This window comes from Chinchilla lanigera, unplaced genomic scaffold, assembly GCF_000276665.1.
Source record: "Chinchilla lanigera isolate Chin_1 unplaced genomic scaffold, ChiLan1.0 scaffold00027, whole genome shotgun sequence".
Lineage (NCBI taxonomy): Eukaryota > Metazoa > Chordata > Mammalia > Rodentia > Chinchillidae > Chinchilla > Chinchilla lanigera.
Genome location: NW_004955428.1, coordinates 16522357 through 16530788, shown reverse-complemented (window position 1 = coordinate 16530788; position 8432 = coordinate 16522357). Strand labels below are relative to the sequence as shown.

At 40.5% G+C, this 8432-nt stretch overlaps 1 pseudogene; it reads right to left on the bottom strand.

Moving 5' to 3' along the window:
- Positions 1–4905: 4905 nt before the first annotated feature.
- Positions 4906–8124, bottom strand: LOC102017146 (annotated as a pseudogene).
- Positions 8125–8432: the final 308 nt, after the last annotated feature.

The following is an 8432-nucleotide window of genomic DNA, read 5'->3' as shown; positions in this document are numbered from 1 at the left end:
TCCCCTTCCCCTTCTCCTCCTTCTCTTCTCCTCCTCCTCCTTCCCGTCTGCCAGCTTATCCCACCACAACTATTAACCAAGACGTACTGCCCTGTCAGACACCCAGCAAAACCCAGTGGCTATGGACTGAAACCATAAAACCATAAGCTACAATAAGTTGCCTCCTTTAAGTTTGTTTTCTAGGGTATTTTGTTATCACCAAGGAAATCTGACTGGTTCATCAATCCTACATGAATTACTATCCCAGCCTTCTAAATGGTATCTCCCTCCACTCCTATACTTCTTTAATTCATTTTTTTTTCAAACTTGAGCATGCATTGCAATCACCTGAAGGTTTTCTTAAATTACACATTCATCAGTTGCCATCGCACAGATTTTGATTCAGTAGTTTTAGATCACTAGAATTCTTATTTCTAGGAAGAGTGCAGACGACACTCATTCTGCCTGCCAAACAAACATTTGGATAACCATTGATCTACGCTTTACTTGGAAGACAGAGCTTTAAAACAGCAGACTAAAGATAATGTATAATGTATTATGTACATACAGTGGAATTGCTGTCCAGTCTTAAAAAAGAAATAAATCATGTCATTAGAAATAATATTATGCTAAGTGAAGTTAGCCAGACACAGAAGTATAAATATTGCCTGCTCAACCTATGTGAAGAATCTGAAAAAGTCAAACTCAAAGAAGCAAAGAGTAGGATGGCCTTTGGCAAGCCTGGGAGAGGCCGAAATGAGAAGCATGAGTTAAAGGGTGTAAGTTTACTTTTGCAAAATAAATACTACAAATGTACCATGCAGAATAATGCCTACAGTTAGCATATATATGCAGTATTATATTCTTAAAAGTTGCTGTGACAGTAATCTTATGTTAAGGGCTCATATCATAAAAATAATAAATGTACAAACAAAAATTTTAGAGGTGGTGGGCAACTTTGTGGCAGTGCTTGTGTCAGTGATTTCATGGGTGTGCAGTTATCTTCAAATTATTATTAATTTTTTTTGGTACCAGAAATCGAACTCAGGACTTTGCACTTGCCAAGCAGGTGCTTGTGCCACTGAGGTATATCCCCTCTTCAAATTATTAAGTAATACATGTTTGGGGCTGGGGATTTAGCTCAGAGGCACAACACCTGCCTAGCAAGTGCAAGGTCCTGAGTTCGATTCCCAGTACCGGAAAAAAACCAAACACCAAAAAAAAAAAAAAAAAACTAAGTAATACATGTTTACATGAATAACATAATACATGAATAAAATGGTTTTGAAAAATAAAAGTTATAGTTGAAGAAAAATAGAATTCTATTGTTTGTAGGGTGCTTCTGTTCAAGTACACTTCCAAACCTTTTATTCCCAAATGTGGTAAGCTTTCTTTCTCTTTAGGGCCTTTAAGTTTCCTCGTGGAGCATACATTGTTTTCCTTTCTCTAGCTAACTGCTGCTCACACTTTATACATCAGGCTTTCTAGAAGGACCTTTACACTGAACTACATCCCCAGCCCTTTTTAATGTGTGTGTGCCTTGTGGTTTTTGTTTTGTTTTGTTTTGTTTTGTTTTGTTTTGTTTTGTTTTGAAGAGAGAGTCTCTCTAAGTCACTAAATTGCCCACTCTGGGCTTGAGTTGCAATGCTCCAATCTCACCCTTCTAGAGTACTGGGATCACAGTTGTGTGCCACTGTACCTGTCTGACATTTCTTTATTAAATAGCCTTTCCCATTTCCATAGGAGGTGCTGCCTCTATGTGCTTCCTTAGGACTGTATTCCTACATTAGCCTAGAAACAGTGCCGTAGCCCCACATTCAGTTACAGAATCCATAAGAGGCAGAGGCAGCACCCATTTAGTGTATTCCTATCTAACACAGGATTTATTAAGTACCAGCTGCCACTAATGACTGAATGAATGAACTATGAACAGGTGAATACATGCCCTGGTTTACCTAACAGCATGGTAAGTTTATGGATAAAGAATGTGGTGCCTGAATCTTTGTCCTCTTTGGCATCTAGAATTGTTTCTTGCATATAGTAAGCACCACATAGTGACAGTGTGATGAATAGAAGAGGTGGACAGATGTAGAGATGGCTAGTGGATGGGCAGAAAATAGAAACTTGGTAACAAGACACAAACAAATATCTAGAAATAGATACAGTACTTGGAAATGCTAAGTATAAAGTCCTTACGTTTGCAAAAACAAAAGAGATCAACAAAAAGCTCTGATGTAATTCACTGAAGCTAGTCTATAACAGCAAAGAAATGGCAAATATCTATCACAATAAATTAAAAAAAAATTTGAGGGGGCACCCAATTATCTAAAAGGTCAGGATTAGAAGACATTCTATGGTACTAGAAAATATTCCTGGAAGATGAATAGGAAGAGAGACTCACAACAGAAGACACACATATTAATAAAAGAAATGGCAGTATCTCATTACATTTATGTAAGAAAAGGGCCATAGCAAAAGAATATTCAGATCTGGCTTCAGTGTGACTGCCATCTGGTAGGTCACAGTGTGGGAAAAAATGCTTGCTATGACACAGAGGAATAAGTCATGGTCCTGGGAACTCGAAAAGCAGAATTCTGTTCTTGACTATAGCTATTGAGCTGTTATGTGAACATGAACATGCTGAGTGCTTTAGTGTGTTCATCTAAGAGCTGGGGATAATAAAATCTTCGGGAAAGCAAGGCATAGATGAACTAACTGGAAATGCGGAAAGCCCTTTGGACATACTACTATTTTGAAGTAATTTCAAAAACTCTTTTCCCAAGCCTCAGTTTCAAAGATGGCTAACCTTCCTGGTATTTTTCAGTTTTATGGAGTCTGTGTATTATACAAAATTCCATTTCTCAAGCTGCTGAGTACAGTGATTATTCTTGCTTTCAGTGAGAAATTCTGCAGATAACAGAAATAAATGGAATTGAGCAGCTGCTAGCTTTCCCATTTTCTAAACAATTATGAATGGTTTCATTTTGTGTATTATTTGCTGTTCTTACATTCTTTTTTTCCTGCAGCCTAGAACTAAAGACTTTCTGTTTTAAGACTATAGAGATTAAGCCTTTAATTAAGGAGCAGCAGAACGTGTAATTGGCACAACTACTAGCAAAGGCTATAGATGAAACTCCATAGAGGAGCAACGCCAACTGCAATCAGCAACCATTCCCCCACTTGCAGTGTAACGGGGATCCAGAAACCAGGAGGCAAACACTAGGTGTGTAGAAAGGATTCCCCGGCCCTCAGGGAGAACAGGCAAATGCAGCTGAGTCAGGATGTGTGGGAAGATTCACTGGGGGTTTCCCATGTGCCTCTGGCAACTGTGATTGTCGTAGGTTCAGTAACTACCTCAGTGGGTGAATGTGGCCTTCTTACCACATAGAACTTTTCCATAACAGCTCTGGTCCTGTGATTCCCATAGATTGAGATACCATTTCTTTCCTTTTGCCATCCCCAACTTACTCAGCACCTCAGTGGAGATGTGTGAAATTCTTCCCAGGTGAAAAGAACTGTTTGTTCCTTGTATCTGTCATAGAATTAAAAATCTCATGATATCAAAACTATTTTCTTCTTTAGCTCTCGTCTTTCATGAACTACTTGAGAATAGGGTTGTTATTATTCACATCAGTACTGTCAGTTCCTTGCCTAGTGTTCCTGACACAGAGTGGATACTTTCAATTGTTCAGTGTCCTCTCAGCTTTTATATAGGAAGGGCATTTTAAAAAACAGAAAGGTGTGATTCAGTGCCTGCCCCCATCATTATCCAATACAAGATTGAACACCTTTCCTTTTCATCAGGAGCTACATCTGTGTTTATGGAAGACTGCAGGCTCCACCAGAATTTACAAGTAGCTGGTCTCTTCTCATATTCCTACACAGTCAGAATAATAAAAGCATCTTACCTCATAGACCTGGCATTGAATAAGCTCAATGAGTGCATTTTCCATATGAAGATCAATGAACAACCATCCAGAGAGATTACTAATTAAGTGGAGAGAAAATGTTTTTCTGATTCAAAGCCAATTGATCATTTTCATTGGCAAGATTTCAACACCTCTCTCCAGCAAAGTACTCTGAGTTTGAAGAAACGAAAAGTGTTGAATTTTTAGAAAGACTTAGGTTCACTAGCCTAAGATGAATTTAGGGCGGGTAGACATCCAGCTTTCGGGTAGTACAGTGCTTTATTTTTATTAGGTACTCAGTAGAACTTTAACATAAATATGAGATTTAGATCACATAATTATTTAGAAAAGAATCTGTTTTAGATGTGCTAAAATCATCTGGGTGATTTCAAATTGATTCTCCCAGATATATTACATTCTTCAGCCAAGCTGCTGACAGCAGGACTCAATGCCAAATGCTGAACTGTAGATATTATGATCCTCATTTATGAAACGATACCCATTAAACAACACCCTGGTTTTCAAGAATAGCTAAATAAGCAATAACATTGGCAACATAACCAAAATTGCCTATCAAAATTCATCAACATCAACAACTTTGTAATAATAAAGTAAGGAATTCTGTAGAAGTAAGCAAAGATTTGCATTTCTCCCACCTCATCACCTCCACAAAATGCTTTTGTTATTTTCTGTCCTATGCTATTTGGACTTCATTCCTCTTAGTTAAGTAACAGTGAACAAGAATTTAAACAGACTTGAGCTACTGTCTTAACTTGTCTGTTGCCTCTCCTGTGTGACTTCTGGAGAAACATCTTCAGAGCATTTTGAAAGATTCGGTCATAGGAGGTACATTGGGCTGATGCGCATATCTAAGGGACTAGCCGAGGTGAGCATTGCAAAGGTGCTGGCATGTGGTTTGTTGGTTAACTGGTTTTTTTAAACTCTAAACAGATCTTTATTGATGGACAGTATAGGTTTAGACTGAAAGGTCTGGACCACAAGGACAAAAGCAGGGAGCTCAGCAGGCTGTATGAGACTGCTGCTGGTGGTAGCCACTAAGGCACATGTAGCCCTCATTTTTGTGGTAGCCGTTCTTCTGGTCTTGGAAGCAGCTCCCATAGGCACCCTGCTTGTGGTAAAACACCAGCTCATTATTCTCCACCAGGCTACCCAGCTTCTCTTCCAGGTAGAGAGCCAGATTCTGCTGTGCAGTGGGCTCAGAGAAGTGCACCACCACTGTCTGAGTGAGCTGGTCTAGAAAGGCCATCAGCTCTTTGCTAATGATCATCTTGCTGATGATGGACTGCAGTGTGGGCAAATCCAGCTCAAACATCTGACAGCATTTGCATGCTGATACAGTCCTAGACACTGCTGTAGATGAAGAGGTAGGTCCTCAGTGACTCAGCCTGGATCTTCCTAAATAGCATGGTGTAGAATTTGTCAGCCTTGGGAAAACATTTCAAACTTTCCCATTTATCTTCTCATTAATGATGAAACTGTGGCAGTCTTCCAATTTCTCATCTTCGTGCCCTTCAAGGCCGCAACCACATGTTTCCTCATTGACTCAGGGTGACCTAGCAAAGGCTGTCACTCACCCATGTGCAGCTGGTGATGAAACTGCTCGTTGATCATGCATTGGCGGGCATCACTCTTGTGGGCAGCCATGTAGGGGATCTCTAAGAGTATGGCAGACACCAGATCGACACATTCCAGCAGTTTCAGGTTGATGTGTAGGTAGAGCCAGTGCCGCTTCACCTTCTGCTGGTCCTGGTTGCACTCCTGGAGGCTGTGCAGCAGCAGACCTTAGCCTAGAAGCCCCCTGGCCTGGCCACTTGACTGGATGTCCAACAGGGCGTTGTGTACATCCTTGGTCAGGCCTGGGTGGAAGGCATAGATGCCCAGCTGTACCATGGAGTGGTTGTACAGAATCTGTGCTGGTGAGTCTGTGTGTTGAATGTTGTCTTGGAGGTGGCTCATGAACATGAGATGATGGGACTGGTACCAGTGGGACAACAGAGCATAACACCTAGGTGTAGAAGAGGATGGCACACGTGTGGATCCAGTCTGTGCTGTCCTTGGCATAGAAGTACTTACACAGCCTCTCCACCAGCCTAGATGAGTCCTCACCCTCATTTTCTGCCTGGTCTTGCTCAGATTTGAGGGACCTTCCGGAGGGGTAATTTGCCACTGATGGGCCTTGTAATCAGACTTGTAATAAGTGTGGAGGATGAGCCACAAGTAGATGCAGCAGACCTCCCTGGCCTTGCCCTTCTCCTCTGCTGCACTGGTTCAATGGTGGTACACACTTGTGCCTCATCCTTCAGGTGCTTCATGGACTCTTGGGAGTGAGGATCAGTATTTTGCATTATTTTGGTAAATTCTTCATCCATTTGTTCCACCAGAGTTAGGATACAGCCCTGGACATGCAGAGACTGGTTGAAACTTTGCAGGTTCTCGCTCTCTTCTAGAATGTTCTCCCCAACGATGTTATTGGAATTTGCAAACAAGGTGTCCATCAGCAATTTGATGCAGTCCAGGGTCTTCTGCAACATCTCTGGTTTCATGTATGTGGCCAGTTTGAGATTGTAGTCATAGAGAGAGGCAATGTGGTGAAAGAAAAAATCAAAGGGCCCTAATCAGAACTCTGCTTATGTCCTCACCATGGAACAGAATATACAAGAACTGATCCTGTTCTGTGGTTGAAGAACTACCTGAAAAGTATATGAATGAAATGAAGCATCTATACATGGTAGAAATTTTAACTCACTTTGAGGGCAACAGTGAAGGCAGAATGCTGCATATTTTCCTGATCAATCCACTTGTGGCCAACCTTGTACTTCCTCTTGAATTATTTACCCACGTGAGTGTTTAGAAAATTTGTTTGAGGATTATGGATTTGACAAGAGTAAATTTAGCGCATATACAAGGAAATTAGTAACAGTCAACTCTGGGCACCAGAACCTGGAGCCAACAAGCATAAAACAGAACACATATTGCCAGAACTTTTATAAAAAGAAAATATTTTCATGACAAAAAACAGTAAAAAGATGACATATATTCATAATCTTAATTTTTATTTCAAAATATGAGAATGTTTTCTAATTATAATATCTATCTATTTATCTATCATCTGTCTCTCTCTCTCTCATGATACTGGAGACAGATACATGAGACAGAGCTGAGTTACATTCCAACCCCTCTTTATTTATTTATTCTTTTTCACAAATTTTTATATAAAGTTTCCCAAGGTTGCCCAGATTGGGCTCTAACTTGCAGTCTTCATCCCTTAGTTTTCTGGTTAGCTGGAACTACAGCTCTGTGCCACAATACTCAAAACAAACTGTATTTTTTTTGGGGGGGGGGTTTTCTCCGGTACTGGGAACCGAACTCACGACCTTGCGCTTGCCAGGCAGGCGCTTTGCCGCTGAGCTAAATCCCCAGCCCCAACAAACTGTATTTTTAATTATAATTATTTTATTGTAAATAAAATACATGGCCTTTGTAGAAAATTTTGAAAATATGTGTATTTCTGAAGAAGTAAATAACACTTATACTGTGGTTTATATCTAGGTGTCCTACCAATGCTTCAGGCACTCATTGGTGGGGTATTTGAGAGGGGATTGGATCCTGGGGGCATGGCCTGTAATAGTATCTCTCTCTCTCCCTCTTCCCTTGAAATTTATGTGTTTCCCATCACCATGCAGTGATTCACTTTCCTCTGCCATTCAGGCATACCTTGCAGTCAATCAACTATGGAATGAAACCTCTACAAACTATAAATCACAATAAACCTCTCCACTTTTAATTTGTGGGGATCAGTTTTTTTGTCCCAGAAATAAGAAAGTAACTAAGACAGATTTTGATGCCAGAAGTGGGGTTGTTGCTATGACTCTACCTGGTCATGTAGTTGAGAAGCCTTTGGAAATAGTTCATGGGAGGAGTTTGGAAAGGTTTAGAGATGCTAGCTGGAAAAGGTTCCCTAGAATGCTGTGAGCCAAGCTTGATGGGAAAGTTTGATTGAAGAGCAAGAGACAAGAATGTTGACAGTAAAGATCTGGATTAAGAGATTTCAGCTGGGAAGAACTCTATGGGCAGTTATACTCCAGGCCATGTGTGCTATGTTCTAAAAGAAAATGTGTTTACATTTTTACTCACCTCCAGAGACGTTGCAGGAGACTGAGATTAGGGGCAGTAGACTAACTAATTTGGTGGAGGAAATTTCAGAATGGACCAGCATTTAGGCACAGGAATGAGTACTAGTGGGGGCTTTCAGCCATCTTTACTTTGAGAATCAAGAGCAAAACTCATAGCTGAATGACCTCAAAAAGTTTTGCATTTTGCCAGAAAGGAAGTTCCAGGACAGTTGGGGACTGCAAAAATAGAACACAGGACACCTCAGCTGCTATAAAGAGTGGCACTGAAAAGAAGCAAAGTAGTTTAGAATAGGAAAAAATGCCTTGAGGGAACATGAGGAACCAGCAAAGTCCCATGCTTTGAGAACACAAAATTGCAAAGGTAGGTCTTTGCTTTAAGAAAAGAGCCCCA